This window comes from Callithrix jacchus, chromosome 3 (assembly GCF_049354715.1).
Source record: "Callithrix jacchus isolate 240 chromosome 3, calJac240_pri, whole genome shotgun sequence".
Classification (NCBI taxonomy): domain Eukaryota; kingdom Metazoa; phylum Chordata; class Mammalia; order Primates; family Cebidae; genus Callithrix; species Callithrix jacchus.
Genome location: NC_133504.1, coordinates 77388112 through 77408464, shown reverse-complemented (window position 1 = coordinate 77408464; position 20353 = coordinate 77388112). Strand labels below are relative to the sequence as shown.

Below are 20353 nucleotides of genomic sequence, written 5' to 3'. Positions count from 1 at the left end.
AAGGTGACTTTGAGTCATTCTAATAGCTGAAGAGGAATCTCCTACTCCCAAAGAAAAAGAATGCTTGGGATTTTCAAGCAAAAGCAAGGAGATTGGGTGCAGGGAGAGAATGAGGAGAAAGGTTGGAGAGGGTGAAATGTGAGAGACACAGACAAACAGATAACTCACACAAGCCTGGAGGAAATCTGCATTTTATTCTACATATAAGGGGACATTATTTAAGTATTTTGAACAGAGGATTGGCATAATTTTTTAAGTTAATAATTCTTGTAGCTATGTAGAGAATAGATGAATAATAAAAATGATAGGAATAATAATGGCTGACATTTATGTATTGCTTACTATTTGCCACACTGTATTCAAAATGCTTTGTTATGTTGCAAAGTCCTCACAATAAATAGCACTATGAGTTAGATACACTATCTTCCTCATTTTACAGGTGAGGAAACTGAGCACTGAGACATTAAATAACTTGCCCAAGGTCATAGAACAGGTAAGTGGCTGATCTAGGATGTAAATCCTTGCAATGCACTTTCAAAATTCGTGCATTTATTTGGAGGTGACAAAGTTCAGTCTGAAATGGTTTGGGTGAGTGAAGTTGGCAGTTTGGACAAGGGTGATAATGGCAGAATTGTTAAGAAGTTGCTGAATATAAGAAAGGTTCTGAAGACCAAGCTGTCAGGATTTGCTGATAGATCTGTGGAAAAGAAAGAGTGGGTGTCAGGGAAACTGAGTGTTTTGACTATAACAAATAAGTAAATGAGATTCCATTGATGAAGACAGCAAGCACTGTGGGGTCACGTTTGGAGGGAGCTAATCAATATTTCAGTTTTGAATATGTTGCATTTGGATGTCTATTAAGTACTCAAGTGGAAATACCACATGGAAGTGGGATATTATTGGATACCAGAATTTAAAATAGATCAAGAACATGATACAAGTTTTGGAGCCATTCACGTAGACTCAGTATTCAAAACCACTGGAATGAAGGAATTCAGCCAAGGCAAAAATAGGAAACAGTGTTGAGGACTGAACTTTGGGTCTTTACAACATGTAGAAGTCAGAATATTCACAAAAGAAAACTAATAACAGAGTCACCAAAGAAATAGAAGGAAAACCAACAGAACATGAAGATTCAGAGGCCAATTCATATATACTCCATGAAGGAAGGATTGGTCAACAGAAACAAATGCTTTTGAGGGATTTAAAGAGAAAATGACTGAGCACTGATTATAGAATTTGGAAATAAAAAGGTCATGGTGACCAGAAAAAAGAGCATTTTTTTTTTTTTGGTAACGTATTAGAATAGATACAAAGGAAATAGGTAGAGAATAGTGGATGAAGCCGAGTACAAACTTCTTTGATGAATTTTGAACAGAAAATACTAGAAGGGGATGCTGGAACAAGAGAAGTTGTTAATGGGAATTGTCTAAGAAGTAAATGAAATTGATGATGCAATAGAGTGATCTGATGATTGCAAAAGCAAATGCCATGAATAGAAAAAAGTATATGAGGTACAATGCACAAATGGAAGGACTGACCTTAAGAGGAGGGGTAATTTGGGGGTGGATATGGGTGTTCTCTTTTCTTTGCACATATTTAAGCAATAAAATAAAAATGCAAGCTAGTCAGCTAAGAGTGATGGTCAGGGAGGGTGTTTTGCTTGTTCGAAGAGAGAAGGGAATGGGTAAACTAATCCTTTCAGAGAGTGGGAGAGACAATGGGACAATGAAAAATGGGAGGACTGCTGAGTAGCTGTGATGTGCGTGGTCATGAAATTTAAGGGAGATATTAGCGAAGTGGTGCATTTTTCTGCAGTCACATCTACCTGCTGTAGTGCAGATGGAGAAAAGTCTGAAAGTTGGATTCAACAAGGAGCGTTTGAGAGACAATGAAGATTTGGGCAAGAACATTCAGGGTGGCAAGTTACTATAAGGAGAAACTAAGGAATTTAGGTAAAGTAACAAGGAAGCTGAGGACAGTGTAAAGGTAATAATTCAATAGACCAGAGGTCCATAGGGGTCCAAAAACTGGTGTAAACAGGGTATAAAGAGTACGAGTAAGAGACAGTGGACTTGCATTAGCCAGATATTAATGCTCTATTCATAGCATTGAGTGAGCACATCTGAATGACCATTAAGCTAAACATACCTACATTCCCACACCTTTGGTACTGTGCAGAAATTATTCGCTTGGTTGAGTGAACAAGAGGCAAACAGTGACATACTTTTTAGAGAACTGCAGGTATCACAGGGGTGAATAGAAAATAACTCATGGAAGAAGTGAATACTTCTGACTCAAAACTGATAATTAGAAACTTTCAGTAGAATTTTCAAAATACATCCTCTGTATTCTTTTTTCTGCTCAATTCTATTTACCCTGGAAAAAGTGTCTTATTATTGCCATTAATATGTAGAAAATCAATTTGAAATGAACTGGAGGATTGTATGCAATCAATACTATACTGCAATAAAGTTTCATAAAAATTAAATGGGCTATCTGTACATATAAGTTAGAATTAACCAAAATTTTAATATTTTTTGGCAGGCTCTATCAAGTATCTCTTTTTATTCTATTATAGTTGAGTAAAATGAATGTTTGGAGTCAGAAAACAATATGATATAGTTAATAAGCATTTTTATCAAAACATGAATGACAGCATACCTGTATGTATTTCCATTAACTGATAGTAGCAGCCACAACAGAGCTTTTGTAAAATACATTTGAATTAATCTGAATCATTGAAATACAGCTTAGATAAACTTTCAAATACCAGTTATATCTTGTGAAAATCTGGCTATTTGAAACACTTGCATAGTCATACCCATATTGACCAAGCTACCTTTCAGCCACTTATGTGTGCTTGATCTATCGTTAGTCAAGTTAAAGGATCCTCCAGTAGCCAACAAGCTCAGTATCCACATTTCCAGGGATTCTAATGGCAAGTGAAATGAACTATATGGCCTTAGCTATTAAAATTTATTTTATATTGACTCAACCAAATAATTATTTAAAGACATAAATCTAAGCATGTTGTCTGTCCCAGTCAAACCCTTCTATGACCTTCTATTACACTTGGAGTAAAGTCCGGCCTCTTTTCCATGACCTTCGTCACTACATAATTGAGGTCTAACCTCTCAGACCTTATCTCCCTGATATCTGTCTTTCCTTCCACAGGGTCCATTGACACTAGCTTTAATGTTCCTGAAGACTTACTTCTGCCACTTTAACCACACTCTTTCTCCTAGAATGACTCTTTGTGGTCAGCAGCCTTAGTAGGGCTTCCCATGGTCCTCCTTTCTGGCATCCATGTCTACATGTAGCTCCTCCTCTTCTGCATGTGCTAAACCTATTAACTCACTTCCAGTGAATAGAATGTGGCAAAATTGGTGAGAAGTCCCTTTTGAGGGTATGTGACTTCCTTTTGGGGTTCTTTCTGTTTTTCACCCCCACAACTTCCAGTCCTGCAGTCTGAGGGAAGCCAGCTGCTCTGCTGTGAGTAGCCCAGGTGGCAAGGAAATGATATCTCCAGCCTATAGGCAGGGAGGCCCTGATGCCTGCCAAACAGCCTGTGAGGGAGCCTGAACACATTTCATCTTCCCACTGAGCCTGGAGAGGATGGCAGCCCGACTGACTGACATGTTGCTTGCATTCTTGTAGGAGACCTCAAGCTAGTGGACCTGGCTAAGCCACACCTGGGTCCTGACCCACAGAAACGGTAAGATACAAATGGTCTCTTGTTTCATGCCACTAAGTCTTGAGGTAATTTTTTATGTAGTCATTGATGACTAATACACTTGTTCTTTTCACTTGGGCTTCAGATCTAACATCCATTTCTCTCTTCTCAAATGGAGTCAGCAAACTTTCTCTAAAGGCCATATAGTAAAAATGTTAGGTTTCATGAGCCATACAGCCTCTGCCGCAACTACCCAATCTGCCGTTAAAGCATAAAATTGCCAGGAGACAATAAGTAAATGAATGAGCGTGGCTAGGTTTCAAGTAAATTCTATTCACAAAAACAGGTGGCAGACCAGTGTTTGCCAACTCATACTCTAAGAGACATTCCAGGCCCCTTCATATGCCATTTCTCCCACACTGAAGTCACTCTCATTTTAGCTTGTTTAATTTATTCTTTTATTGCTCTTCTCACTGGAATGGAATCTGCCTGAGAGCATATTGCTCCCTGGGGCACAGAACAATGACCAGCATGTTAGACAGTTAATACTGAATAGGTATTTACATAAGTTGATTTGGGTGAAGCTGAAGGAGGACTTCCCAAATGAAGAAGTGCCCAGGAACCATGCCACCAGATAAAGACATTAAAAAAGTCGAAAACACAGTGCTACATGTTCATATATGCCATGTCACTCCTGTCAAAAAAGGCATTGGCTGATCTGTGCTCTTTCAAAGGTCAGAACAGTGAAAAGTCACAGACTAGTGGCAGCAACCTCTGTATCAAACTTTCCCTGACCCCCATATATTAAATTCCTACCTTCTTTTTTCTATCTAATACCCACAAACATTTTTAAATATGTAATTATCGAAGTGTTTATTTTTTCCAATTCTAGCTTCCCAACTGGAATGTGATTACTTGAAGGCAAAGCAATGCTCTATTAATCTTTGTATGCAAAACCCGTTTACCATTGTGAGTGCTCAGCAAATGCTTGTCTGTCATAGTATGTGCTCAGTAAATCAATGCTGAAGAGAGGAATGGAAATAGGGAGAGAGCAGGGAAAGAAGGAATTAATTGCACGTGAAGTACAAATCTAAACTTGAAAGATGTTCGACCGTTAGCTGGTCTGCCCCTGCTATCAGGGAATACAACTTCTTTCATGTTACTGAATTTTTGTTCTCCCTACAGGTGCTAACCCACTCTTCCTTTTTCGTTTCCCACATAACTACTGTATTTTATTGTGGCACAGGGCACATAAATTTTCATCTTTCGTATAGAGCACTGCTGTTGATATTCTCTGTAACATTTCGAAATATTAGAATATGTAACAGAGAGAATAGCTGCACTTGGATAGAACCCTGTATGTTGCAAGTGAGTAATAAAGGCATCATATATTCTTTCCAAGGTTATGGTTACACAAAATTCTTATGCAATTTATGCATAAACAGGAGTCAGAGAGATAAGAATGAGCTGAATTTGGCTTTTTAGCTATGTAGCAATGTATTGGATTATACTTTACAGGGATGGTACACATACTTTTATCCAGATAATCATATGTCTGGCTCTACAAATAATACATGTTTGTTCTTTCAGCTTAGCAAATTATAACATGGCATTTGGGGGCAGGGTATGGTTTGGATACCAGTGTAACTGGCAGTTGACCTTAATCTTTACTGTTTTTGATTATATATAATTTATTTTAATTGCAGAGCAGCACAGAATTCAAATTTAACTTTGGCATGGCTTTCATTACAACATAATATAGATAAATCACACTACAGTTGATCTTTATGCCAGTTTGGTCTAACACAGGCTATTTGATCATTAGCGTTTTGTTTTATAAATAAATCATAAAAGAATAAAAAAATGTGATGACTTGGACTTAACATTTTATATTTCTGCAGGAATACACATTTACTGTAGATATTACTTTTGGAAAACAGGAAAGCATGTTAGCTATGAAATCATTTATAATTACCGTGTTCAGAGATAACCACACCATATATTTTGATGTTTAAGCTTCTAATCTTTTATATGTTTCTGTATTAAAGAATTAATAATGAAAATCAAAGTCAAACTGACCATAATATTTTAGATATTTAGACATATTATTCTCTGAGAGGTTAAACAAATATGAAAATAAATAGAAAAATATGTTTACCTTTTTAATTTCTGTTTCTGCATTTTCTTACTAGCACGTAAACTCCCTGAGGGGAGAGATTGTATTTTTTTAACTCTTCTATCTCCATTGTGTAAAACAGGCTTGACACATATGTGATCAATGAATAAATTAAAAACCAACATTTTTGCATTATATTTCAGAATATCAAGAAGAGTTTCAGTATTTAAAAATATTATTTTTAATGGCTATGAGGTTGTACTGTAATTCATCAAATCAATCTTTATTTGATGGTCACTTAAGTTCTTTCCAAATTTTACTTAGATAAAAATAAAACATTTGTTTACATTCTTTTTTTATTCAAGGTGGAATTTCACTCTTGTTGCCCAGGCTGGAGTGCAATGGCACGAAATTAGCCAACTGCAATCTCGGCCTCCCAGATTCAAGCAATGCTCCTGCTTCAGCCTCCCGAGTAGCTGGAATTACAGGCATGCACCACCACGCCTGACTAATTTTGTATTTTTAGTAGAGATGGGGTTTCTCCATGTTGGTTGGACTGGTCTCAAACACCCGACCTCAGGTGATCTGCCTACCACAGCCTCCCAAAGTGCTGGGATTACAAGTGTTAGCCACCAAGTTTGGCCTATATGTTTATATTCTAATAGCATTATTCTTTTGTTCTAATTAAATAAAATTAGAACTGTTCTTCTAATTTTAATTAATAGACAGAATGATATTAAATAACAATGATTGCAGTAGGAATTCTTGAGCCTTGAATTAAATAGAATCTGTCTGAACTTTATAATTAAATTTAGTGTTGGTTTTGGTTTCATATATATCTGTATTATTTTGAAAAAATATGTATCTATTTTTATGCTACTGAGATTTTTTTGAAGATTTGATATGAAATTTTATCACAACTCTTTGGCACTTGGTCTATTAACAGGATGATATATTTTTTAACATATGTATTTACTTATGGTATATTCTATTTTTACACTGTTGGTTTAAGTTAGCTGGTATTTCATTTAAATTTTTATCCGTTTATTTAGAAGCAAGATTTGTCTATAATTTTCTTTTATAGAATGGTCTTTGTCAGTTTTTGATTAAAAAGCTGGACTAAGTTCACTAAGATGGTTCATTTAAATTCTTTTTATGCTCTAGAATGGTTTATTTATATGAACATTACATGTTTCTTAGAAGTTTGAAGGAAATCGCCCATAAGATTCTTGAGAACCATGTCTTTTTAAATAAGCCGAGTATTTGAAAATGTATTTTCATTATTCCATGACAATCATTTTGTGATGATGTTAATCTTATAAAGTACAGCATAACTCAAAGTTCCTGAAAACACAGTTTTCTAAAATTGCACAGATTATATTATGACACTAACCTTTAATCTGCTAATCAGTAATATCAATCTCTGAAAGGAGAATAAAGCATACAATGTTCTCCAAACTCATTTATTATAGAACCCCATCTCCATTTTTATGGCACACTTGTAACATCTCACAAAACAAAGAGAAACTATCAAAGCTGTTTAGAATATAACTCTATAGCCATCCAGCCAACATTCATTCCAGGCTCTGGTGTTGATTCATTGTGTGACCCTAGACAAGTTACTCAAAATAAGAATATCTAATCAAGGGATTATGAAAATAATTAAATTTGCATAGTAGTATGAAATATATCATATGTTTTACTCTTCTCATAGATTATTTTAACTCCTTTCTCGTTTCAAGTTTTTTTGTGTGTTTCTTTTTTTTATTGCATTTTATATTTTGGAGTACATGTGCAAAACATGCAAGATAGTTGCATAGGTACACACGTGGCAGTGTGATTTGCTGCCTTCCTCCCCTTCACCCACATTTGGCATTTCTCCCCATGCTATCCTCCCCAACTCCCTCCCCCTCGGCTGTCCTTCCCCTATTACCCCCAATAGACCCCAGTGTGTAGTGTTCCCCTCCCTGTGTCCATGTGTTCTCATTGTTCATCACCCGCCTATGACTGAGAACATGCGATATTTCATTTTCTGTTCTTGTGTCAGTTTGCTGAGAATGATGTTCTCCAGATTCATCCATGTCCCTACAAAGGACACGAACTCATTGTTTTTGATTGTTGCATAATATTCCTTGGTGTATATGTGCCACATTTTCCCTGTCCAGTCTATCATTGATGGGCATTTGGGTTTGTTCCAGGTCTTTGCTATTGTAAACAGTGCTGCAATGAACATTCATGTGCATGTGTCCTTATAGTAGAACGATTTATAGTCCTTTGGATATATACCCAGTAATGGGATTGCTAGGTAAAATGGAATTTCTATTTCTAAGGCCTTGAGGAATCGCCACACTATCTTCCACAATGGTTGAACTAATTTACACTCTTACCAGCAGTGTAAAAGTGTTCCTATTTCTCCACATCCTCTTCAGCATCTGCTGTCTCCAGATTTTTTAATGATCGCCATTCTAACTGGCGTGAGATGGTATCTCAATGTAGTTTTGATCTGCATTTCTCTAACGGCCAGTGATGATGAGCATTTTCTCATATGTTTGTTGGCCTCATATATGTCTTCTTTCATAAAGTGTCTGTTCATATCCTTTGCCCAATTTTGAATGGGCTTGTTTGTTTTTTTCTTGTAAATCTGTTTTAGTTCTTTGTAAATTCTGGATATCAGCCTTTTGTCAGATGGGTAGACTGCAAAAAAATTTTTCGATTCTGTTGGTTGCCAATTCACTCTAGTGACTGTTTCTTTTGCCATGCAGAAGCTGTGGAGTTTGATTAGGTTCCATTTGTCTGTTTTGGCTTTTGCTGCCAATGCTTTTGGTGTTTTGTTCATGAAGTCCTTGCCTACTCCTATGTCCTGAATGGTTTTGCCTAGATTTTCTTCTAGGGTTTTTATGGTGCCAGGTCTTATGTTTAAATCTTTAATCCATCTGGAGTTAATTTTAGTGTAAGGTGTCAAGAAGGGGTCTAGTTTCTGTTTTCTGCACATGGCTAGCCAGTTTTCCCAACACCATTTATTAAACAGGGAATCCTTTCCCCATTGCTTGTTTTTGTCAGGTTTATCAAAGATTGTATGGTTGTAGATATGTTGTGTTGCCTCTGATGCCTCTGTTCTGTTCCATTGGTCTATATCTCTGTTTTGGTACCAGTACCATGCTGTTTTAATTACTGTACCCTTGTAGTATAGTTTGAAGTCCAGTAGTGTGATGCCTCCTGCTGTGTTCTTTTTGCTTAGAATTGACTTGGCTATGTGGGCTCTCTTTTGGTTCCATATGAAGTTCAAGGTGGTGTTTTCCAGTTCTGTGAAGAAGGTCATTGGTAGCTTGATGGGGATAGTGTTGAATCTGTAAATTACTTTGGGCAGTATGGCCACTTTCATGATATTGATTCTTCCTAACCATGAACGTGGAATGTTTCTCCATCTGTTTGTGTCCTCTCATTTCGTTGATCAGTGGTTTGTAGTTCTCCTTGAAGAGGTCCTTCACATTCTTTGTTAGTTGTATTCCTAGGTATTTTATTCTTTTTGTAGCAATTGTGAATGGCAGGTCATTCATGATTTGGCTCTCTTTAAGTCTGCTATTGGTGTATAGGAATGTTTGAGATTTTTGCATATTGATTTTGTATCCTGAGACTTTGCTGAAGTTGCTTATCAGTTTCAGGAGTTTTTGGGCTGAGACGATGGGGTCTTCTAGATATACTGCCATGTTGCCTGCAAATAGAGCCAATTTGGCTTCCTCCTTTCCTATTTGAATACCCTTTATTTCCTTTTCTTGCCTGATGGCTCTGGCTAGAACTTCCAGTACTATATTGAATAGGAGTGGTGAGAGAGGGCATCCTTGTCAAGTGCCAGATTTCAAAGGGAATGCTTCCAGATTTTGCCCATTCAGTATGATATTGGCTGTTGGTTTCTCGTAAATAGCTTTTATTACTTTGAGATACGTTCCATCAATACCGAGTTTATTGAGGGTTTTTAGCACAAAGGGCTGTTGAATTTTGTCAAATGCCTTCTCTGCATCAATTGAGATAATCATGTGGTTTTTATTTTTGGTTCTGTTTGTGTGGTGAATTACGTTTATAGACTTGCATATGTTGAACCAACCTGCATCCCCGGGATGAATCCTACTTGATCATGGTGGATAAGCTTTTTGATGTGCTGTTGCAGTCGGTTTGCCAGTATTTTATTGAAGATTTTTGCATCTATGTTCATCATGGAAATTGGCCTGAAGTTTCCTTTTCTTGTTGAGTCTCTGCCGGGTTTCGGTATCAGGATGATGCTGGTTTCGTAAAATGATTCGGGAAGGATTCCCTCTTTTTGGATTATTTGGAATAGTTTCAGGAGGAAAGGTAACAGTTCCTCTTTGTGTGTCTGGTAGAATTCGGCTGTGAACCCATCGGGACCTGGGCTTTTTTTTGGTGGTAGGCTCTTAATTGCTGCCTCGACTTCTGCCCTTGTTATTGGTCTATTCATGATTTCGACTTCTTCCTGGTTTAGGCTTGGGAGGACACAAGTGTCCAGGAATTTATTCACTTCTTCCAGGTTTATTAGTTTATGAGCATAGAGTTGTTTGTAATATTCTCTGATGATGGTTTGAATTTCTGTGGAATCTGTGGTGATTTCCCCTTTATCATTTTTTATTGCATCTATTTGGTTATTCTCTCTTTTCTTTTTTATAAATCTGGCTAGTGGTCTATTTTGTTGATCTTTTCAAAAAACCAGCTCTTGAATTTATTGATTTTTTTGAAGGGTTTTCCGTGTCTCTATCTCCTTCAGTTCTGCTCTAATCTTAGTTATGTCTTGTCTTCTGCTAGGTTTTGAGTTTTTTTGATCTTGCTCCTCTAGCGCTTTCAATTTTGAAGATAAGGTGTCAATTTTGGATCTCTCCACTCTTCTCATATGGGCACTTATTTCTATATATTTTCCTCTAGAGACTGCTTTAAGTGTGTCCCAGAGATTCTGGTATTTTGTGTCTTTGTTCTTGTTGGTTTCGAAGAACTTCTTTATTACTGCCTTCATTTCATTGTTTATCCAGTCAACATTCAAGAGCCAGTTGTTCAGTTTCCATGCAGCTGTGCAGTTCTGAGTTAGTTTCTGAATTCTGAGTTCTAACTTGATTGCACTGTGTTCTGAGAGACTGTTTGTTATGATTTCCATTCTTTTGCATTTGCTGAGGCGTGCTTTACTTCCAGTTATGTGGTCAGTTTTAGAGTAGGTGTGACGTGGTGCGGCGAAGAATGTATATCCTGTGGATTTTGGAGAGTTCTGTAAATGTCTATCAGGTTTGCTTGTTCCAGGTCTGGGTTCAAGTCATGGATATCCTTGTTAATTTTCTGTCTGGTTGATCTGTCTAATATTGACAGTGGAATATTAAAGTCTCCCACTATTATTGTGTGGGAGTCTAAGTCTCTTTGTAAGTCATTAAGAACTTGCCTTATATATCTGGGTGCTCCTGTATTGGGTCCATATATATTTAGGATCGTTAGCTCTTCTTGTTGTATGGATCCTTTTACCATTATGTAATGGCCTTCTTTGTATCTTTTGATCTTTGTTGCTTTAAAGTCTATTTTATCAGAGATGAGAATTGCAACTCCTGCTTTTTTTTTTTTTTTTTTTTTTTTTCTCTCCATTTGCTTGGTAAATCTTCCACCATTCCTTTATTTTGAGGCTCTGTGTATTCTTGCATGTGAGGTGGGTTTCCTGGATACAGCACACCGATGGGTTTTGGCTTTTTATCCAATTTGCCAGTCTGTGTCTTTGATTGTGCATTTAATGACTAAACAGACATTATGGGTTTTTGCTTCAAAGTCTACTTTTGTATTTACCAGTTCTATTGTTTTTCATGTCCTAAATTTCTCATTTCTGATCTTACATTTTTATTTTCTTTTTCTATATTCTCAAAACTGAGAGGCTTATGTCAGGCAGTCTCCACCTGTGTTCCTAAGTCAAAAGGTTGACTCGGCTTGCTATTTCTTCACAGACCAGACTTCAGATCATGAATGCATTCACTGGCAGGGCAAATTGGTATGTTTTCCTTCCCCCTCCTTTTTAAAGTAATATAGTGTAAGTTCCACCTATAATTATAATTATACATGCTGAGTGCTTACCTCAGTATGTTTTAATATCATATATGAACTTAAATTCTCTAAGTATTATTATCATCAGTTAGTGAAATTGTCAATTTCCCTAGATTAGATGAGAACATTTTACCTTCTCTTTTGTGCCTTCAAACCAGTTCTTATTAAAATTGTGTTGACATTTGTATTCCATCTTATACCCATATCCATAGCAATCATTTATATTCCTTTATGAAATTGTGCTTCCACCAGCTGTTTCATACTATGCCTCACTCATTTTGAATACAATTACATTGAAAAATATTCTTAGGTAATTTCAATGAATCTGCATTTATTAATTTAGGGAGGAAAACACACTATTCTTTTTTCACAGAACTGAATTTTGTTGGTTAGTATTTTATGTAGAATTTTTGTGTATGTAATCACAAGGAAGATTGACATTCAGGCTATTTAAGAAATGAAGTATTTTATAACATCTTTATTGATGCTTAGCAAAATTTATTTTTGCTTTGCTAAATAAGTTAGGGATATTTTTTCTAGGGCTACACTAATTTAACATTATCAGTATTATTTCCTTAAAGTCAGACTCAATCTTGGAATTGTTTTTCAATGGTAGATCTATGATCTTTCCAAATCTTTGTCTCTTTTGTTCTCTACAACAATGCTTGTAACAGCATAGGTGCTAAATAAACATGTGTTGAATGAGGAAACTGAAGAATAATTTATCTGTAACTAGTCTATTAAGTTTCTGTTTTGCCTCGAGTTATTATGCTGCAAAATAATCATTCCTAGGCAATGATCTGTTTCTTTCTTTTTTTTAGTCGTTGAAGTAGCGCTCTTTTTTAAAATTATCTTTTCTAGTATTAAAATGGCACTCAAAAGTTATATAAACTTAAGGTGTACAATGTGTTTTGATATACATATTACATGGTGAAATGATTTCTACAGTCAAACAAATTAATATATTTATCATTTCACATAGTTATTTTTTTGTGGTAAAAGTACTTACAAATCTACTCTTAGCAAATTTTCAGTGTGTCTTACAATGTTGTTAGCTACAGTCCTCATGCTGTACATTAGCTATCTGGACTTGCTCATCCTACATAACTGCAAGTTTGTACCCTCTTACCTGCATTTCCCTATTCCCCACCCTTATATCCTTGTTTCTCTACTCTCTCTTTCTGTGTATTGGAGTTTTGTTTATTTTTTTGTTTTAAATTCCACATGTAAGTGAAATCATTCAGTGTTTTTCCTATCTGTGTCTGGCTTATTTCACTTAGCATAATGTCCTCCAGGTTCATCCACGTTAACAAAAATGGCACAATCTCTTTGTTTTAAAAGAGTGAATACTGTTTACATACACGCTCACATATATAATGGATGTATATCACATTTTCTATATCCATTCATCTTTCAATAATCACTTAGGTTATTTCAATATCTGTATCTTGGCTTTTGCAAATAATACTTCAATGGGCCTGAGAGGATAAACATCTTTATCAGGTGGTGATTTCATTTATATCCAAAAAAGGAATAGCTTGAAACGTCTTCCAAGTATGTGACACATCTCCTTTATCATTTCAAATTATGTATATTTTTATTGTCTAATAAAGATCTCAAATATTTGATCTATTTTATCTTTCCATCACACTATCTTTTGTCTTCTATTTACTTTTATCCTTTATCTTCATTAATTACTGCCTTCCTCATTTCTTTGGTTTGTATTATACTTTTTTATGTAAGTTCTTTAGGTATTATGCACTAAATGTCTTAATTTATGTCTTTTCCCCTCTAATAATGAATGAATTTAATTTCTATTGTATTTCAATAGATTGTAATTTTCCTTTTGATATGCATGTTAGGAGAATGTTCCTCAATTTCCTGGCGATTAGTATATTGAATATTATCTATGCAGGCTTTTTTTCCCCAGGGTAAAAATCACATAAGATAAAATTAATCATTTTAAAGTGGAAATTCAGTGGCATTTAGTATATTGATAATGATGTGTAATCACCACCTCTATGCAGTTCTGAAACATTTTCATCATCCCCAAAACAATGCTTGTACCGATTAAACAATCAACCCTCATTCCTATCTCTACCCCATCCCCCACTCAGATTCTGGAAACTACTAGTCTGCATTCTGTAGCTATGGATTTATCTGTTCTGAATATTTCACATAAACTAAATCATACAAGTGTGACTTTTTGTGCCTGACTTCTTTCAATTAGTATGACATGCTATCTACACCGCCATCTGCAACAACCAGTTCAAGAAGTCAAAACACAGCCCCTGTAGCAGTTGGCCCAAAATGGCCAGGACTTTGTCAATAGCTGAAAGCTTTTCTAATTCCTCTCTGTCCCACTGTCAACTTAAGGTCAACCAAGGAAAGACAAATACGCTTTCCTAACCAATTATATAGGATGCACCACTTCTAATTAGCCTGTCTACAGCTTCCCATTTCTTTTTTTTTTTTTCCCAACACATCTTTGCGAAGGGATGGGCAGAGACCTCCCCCATTTCATCTGCCTCCAATCAGGACATAGCTGAAGCTTTCCCTTTTTCTTTTCTCCGCTGTAAAGTTCTCCTGCTCTCCCTGCTTTTGAATTTCTTTCAAACACAAGTGGTGGTAGTTGACTCTCTTGCTGTGGAAGTGCTAAATAGTCTTTGTGTGTGCTGATTCTGGTGATCTTTATTTCCACACTCAAATGTGCTGTATGCATTAGCAGAAACCCAGTTTCAGTCTCACTGTATCATTTCCCCTTTCTGAATCTTAAGGATTCTGCTCAGTTTCATTTACTGCTTGATTAATTCTTTCACAGGTGTTGCCCTAAGTGTAGATACATTGGCAATATGTTTTTATAATTCTTGTACATCATTAGATGTCTTCCTATTTCTTGTAATGTGCATGCTGTTTTAATTAAGGACCAGATTCCTTCAATATAGTTTTCCCTCTTGGTTATCAATTGCCCTCATCTACTGTCTTAAAGTTTCTAGTTATGTAAATGAGAAATGTAATTCTTATTCTTTTGGGGAAAATATTTTTTAACACTTGTCTTAGTTGATTTTTCATTGCTATAACAGAATACCTGACACTGGGTCATTTATAAATATATTCATTTATTATTATTTGTAAAAAAAAAATAGCTTATTTTGCTCACAGTTCTGGAGGCTGAGAAGTCCAAGATTGAATAGCCCATCTGCTGAGTGGGGTCTTGTGCTGCTGTAACTCATGACAGAAAGTGCAAGGGGAAGTGGGCACATGCAAAAAGACACACGGGAGAGGCTGGGCTTGCTTACAGCAACTCCTTCTCTCAAAACTAACCAATTCCCACCAGAAAACTCACTTACTCATTGGAGAGTGCATTTGTCTATTCATGAAAGCTGTATCCACATCATCTAAACACCTCCCATTAGACCACATCTCCTAACACTACCAAAGTTGGAATCAAATTTCAACATGAGTTTTGTCAGGGGTAATCACATTCAAATCATAGCAACACTTAAGATTTCTCATAAATAGGAGCTCAGGCATTGTACCTGGATATGCTGGGTATGTATGTCTTCTTATCAGTCTTGAACTCTGACACCCTCTTTACCTGTAGGCTCAGGTATTTTTCATAAGCTTAGGTAAGGTTTTTGATTGTTGTTATTTTCTTTCCCTAATATGTTCCCTTTCTACCTTATGGCACTTTTATCATTTCATAGATCTTCTATGTTTTCCTTCATGATTTGTGTCTAAAATTATATTCATTTTAAAATACATTTGCACTTGATCTCTAAGCCTACTAATTTAGTTCCCTATACAAATCATTCACTTCACTACTGAATTATTTGTTTATGAAATTATTATTTTTACCCCAGGATGTCTCTTTAGAGCTTCACTGAAATCTTTCTAAGTCTTCTATTTTTTATTATTCTTATAATGAAAATGGGATATGTTTCCTTCAGCAGTTGTTTTATTAGTTGTGCATTTTTATTCATTTCCTTATTCTTCATATTTTTTACTGGGCTTCTTTAAGTGGGTTTTTGAGATTTTATAGATCTCCAAGGCACAAATCTTTTGTCCTCTTGTGGGTCAGAGAAAGAGGTACATTTATGCAGAACCAAAAACTACCTTCTTAAGGTGTCCAGAAATCTCCTTTCAGATCTGCTACTCTCTGGTCTTTGGCCTCAGGTTCCTGATGCTAACCTTAGGATTTTCCCACCCCAATAGAGCCAAAATAAAATCTATTATTTTCACCTCTATCAGGAGCCCCACACAGTCTAACATCACAATTGTCTAGCACTTGCACAGAGGCGCCAAAACTGTTGACTCAGGATAAAGTGGTTTGAAAGCAGAAGAGGCTGATTTTCCAAGAACCATGTTGCTGGAATCCTTTTGTCTATAAGCAAAAGTAGATCAAGTATGCATAAGTCACTTTGTCACTCTTTCAAGCTATATTATGTACACCATTGTGATCCCTCTCTTACTCTTTCAAGCTGTTTTATGTCACTATCACTTCTTTCAGCTATAATAAACACAATACCCAGAAAGCATTTAGAGGGAGAAGAGGTTGATAAGCAGCTCAATCTCTCTCTCTCTCTCTCTCTCTCTCTCTCTCTCTCTCTCTCTCTCTCTCTCTCCATCTTAAGGGACAGAATCTCGCTGTCACCAGGCTGGAGTGTGGTGGTGTGACCTCAGCTCACTGCAACCTCCGCCTGCTGGTTTCAAGCAATTCTCTGCCTCAGCCTCTGGAGTAGCTGGCATTACAGTTGCCTGCCACCATTCCTGGATAATTTTTGTATTTTTAGTGGAAATGGGTTTTCATCATCTTGGCCAGGCTGGTCTTGAACTCCTGACCTTTTGATCCATCCGCTGTAGCCTCCCAAAGTGCTAGGATTACAGGCATGAGCCACCATGACCACCCAGCTCAATCTCTCTTTCTTTTGCTCAGCATCCTCAGCAGGTTGCTTTCAGCTTCACAAAGTTGTTTACAAAGGCAGAAAGGAAAGAGTAGTGAAGAGATAATGGTGCCTCGATTCTCACGTAGAAATCTTTCCTTAGAAGATACCTTCTATCTCATTGTTCAAATCAGGGTCACATGATTTCCCTTAGCTGCAAGAGAGCCTGGGAAAGAGTGACTCACATTTTTAACATTTATCATGGTGAGAGAAGGAAGTTATTGTTAGGTAGGCAACTGATATGACTTGCCATATTCTCAGGGAACTATTAGGGGTTAAGTCATGGAGTAGGAAAAATGTCTCTGTCTAGATAATAAATCCTTTCTCTTGAATTGGGTGATGGCTACCTCCTTCTGCTTATACAATGTCCATGTGTGGGAGGGTAGTATTGAAGACAGACATGTCATTTCCTCAATATCTCTTGTCCCGCTATTCTGCCTCAAGGCTTCATCTGTGCTTTGTGTTTAAAAATTCCTCCAGAAATCTGGCATATCTTTGATCAATAGTCCTAGCTTCTAACATTGTTGAACATTTACATTTGTATTTAAGATTTCATAAGAATTTCATTGGAAAGTTGATGAAGGGTGTGTGGTGTGGTTGCTGAATGCCCTTAGCTTTGGTGCCAGAATTGGCATCAAGGACTTGGCCCAAGTGACTCCATAATGAAGCAGATGCTCCTTTGCATTCACCCAAGTGCATGATGTCAGTGGCTGCAGCCACAGATGACTGATGTCACCCAGGGCAAGGTGAGGGCAGATCAGTTCCTGTTAACCACAATTCTGTATACAATCTTGAGAAGATATTTTTCAGGTTATGAAAAGAAAGCCTAATTGACAGTCAAGAGCTTGTCTGCTCTGAAATTGTTAATGAACAAGATAATAACAGGTTTTAATTTTTGCAATGGTGTAATTTTTCCTCTAAAAATTTCTGCTAATTTTTGGGAATTTTGATAAAAGAATAATTCCCTTAATGTTAGGTGATTAGTTTATGCTACAGTAAATCATATGGCATGTAGTGACTGCAAATGATCTAATTATTGAAGGCAGTTTCTGGAGAGAGCAGAAAAGGCAAGTTGGGTTAGCAAAGTCCAGGCAGAGGCCTAGACTATACTGAACTATTCTGTTTAGATTTTTTAAAAATACTGAATTATTAAAAAAACAAATGTTTTAACAAATGAGCACAATTTTATATGGTGAGAATGAAGTTAGTAGTTTGTGATTGTTTGGCTAGCCGTGGAGAACCTTCTATTCTAAATGAGAGGTTTATCTAGTCATGATGAAATATTTTGTGGTAGAGGATAAAGTAGAAAAAAATAGCAATAGGTTTTTAAAAAAAAATCTTTCATATCACATATTTTCTTTCTCTTAGAGAGCAAAGAACTCATCACAGCCTGTTACATTGATTTAGATAAGTCCCAGATGTCTAATTCCCAAACATAAAACATTCTGGTGTCTCATGGTATCTTGCCACTCAAAATGTGGTCCAGAGGTTACCAATATCTTATACTTGGGAGCTAGTTAAAAATGTAAAACCAGCACATCCAGCAGGTAGCTGGTTTGTGTGCTCTGAGTGAGGAACTGAGCCACCAACCATTTTGCTGTAGGAGCCCCTTGGGCTGTAGTAAGCATTTATAATGCCTTTCATCTTTGAGTGGATCTACAGTGGCTTTAGCAGTGTGCTCCAGTTCCTAGCACTTGACAAGGAATCTGGAAAACTTGTATTCTTAGATTTAAACAACATAAGGAAACCATTCTTCTTCACATGACCCAAGATGACAGATTGGGCCAACATATTCCAACACTACATCCAACATCAGAAGAGCTAACAATTGCTGGAATAAATTTTACAACGTTTGATCTTGGTGGGCATGAGCAAGCATGTCGGGTTTGGAAAAATTGCCTCCCAGCAATTAATGGGATTGTCTTTTTTTGGACTGTGCAGGTCATTCTTGCCTTATGGAATCCAAAGTTGAGCTTAATGTTTTAATAACTGATAAAACAATATCTGATGTGCCAATCCTTATCTTGGGTAACAAAAATTGACAGAACACATATAATCAGTGAAGAAAAACTTCATGAGATATTTGGGCTTTATGGACAGGCCACAGGAAAGGGGACTGTGACCCTGAAAGAGCTGAATGCTTGCCCCATGGAAGTGTTCATATGCATTGTGCTTAAGAGGCAAGGCTACAGGGAGGATTTCTGCTGATTCTCCCACTATATTGACTGAAGTTTTCACAGTGAAAATTGGAGTTTTGCTTCTCTGGAGTCATCCTATTCACAGCTTCCTCATGAATTTTTCTAACACAACAAGGAAAGCTCTCCAACCATGCCTGGCGTTGAGAAGCCAGGAGTCTCTGTCAACTCTCTCATTACCCAGTGGTCATATGTGCTCTTCTCCACACCATTAGGAGGTAATGCTGCCCACATGCTGGTGCGGGTCAGTATCCTGGGACTTGGAAGCTGGCAGGATTTGCCAGGTAAAGCTATGTGCCATCATGGGGCACCGGAAAAGAAAAACGTCTCACAACTGTAATTGATTTCAAAAGAAAGCAATTCTATTTTTTTTTAAAGGAAATGTTGTTAATGTAATTGGTAACCCTCCTAACTTTTTTAGTCCAGGTTAGTGGCAGAGTTCACTGTGGTAAGCTAGGGTCAGTCCTCATCAAGGAATGTGTAGTAGATTGTTCACTATGGAGGAGTTAATTATAGAGTGGGTTATTCATACTTATAAAGTTGTAGATTTCAGCCAGGCTCTGCTTTTATGATTTTGTGAAATTTCATTTCTATAGCACCTTCCTTTTACATTTTCAGTTATAAAAAGTGACTTTCACTTTTTAAAAGAGTTGAGAACTTCTCTCATGTCACATACTGCAGGTGTGTCAGCTACTTTTGTGTAGATTCTAAGGGAAAATTTTTCTAAATAGGAAGACCTGACAAAGTTAACCGTTTAAGGGCTCTTAATTCTGTGAGTTGATGACTTAAAAGTATTGTAACAAGGCTGGGCATGGTGGCTCAAGCCTGTAGTCCCAGCACTTTGGGAGGCTGAGGCAGGTGGATCACGAGGTCAAGAGAACAAGACCATCCTAGCCAACATGGTGAAACCCAATCTCTACTAAAAAATACAAAAATTAGCTGGGCGTGGTGGTGCACACCTGTAGTTCCAGCTGCTCGGGAGGCTGAGGCAGGATAATTGCTTGAACCTGGGAGGCAGAGGTTGTAGCGAGCCGAGATCACACCACTGCACTCCAGCCTGGCACCTGGCGACAGAGCAAGACTCAGCCTAAAAAAAAAAAGAAAAAAAGCATTTTAACACTTGTTTGGTTCTAGAAAAATTTACTCAGTGAGCTTTAACATTTCCATTTGCAGAATTTGGACTCTATTGGATTGTTCATGAACTCTTTTTCTGACATCTTTTCTCCTTAAATATCTACGTTGTTGGTATTAAAGTAGCAGTTAACATCTGTAGCTTTTCCAGGTTTACTTGTTTTTAGGGTATGAAATTGCCTTTCTCCGTTGCAGAAATAAGCTGGGGGAAACACTA

The 20353-nt window shown here is 36.9% G+C and overlaps 1 pseudogene; it reads left to right on the top strand.

Moving 5' to 3' along the window:
* Positions 1-18443: 18443 nt before the first annotated feature.
* Positions 18444-19035, top strand: LOC100405445 (small COPII coat GTPase SAR1A pseudogene; annotated as a pseudogene).
* Positions 19036-20353: the final 1318 nt, after the last annotated feature.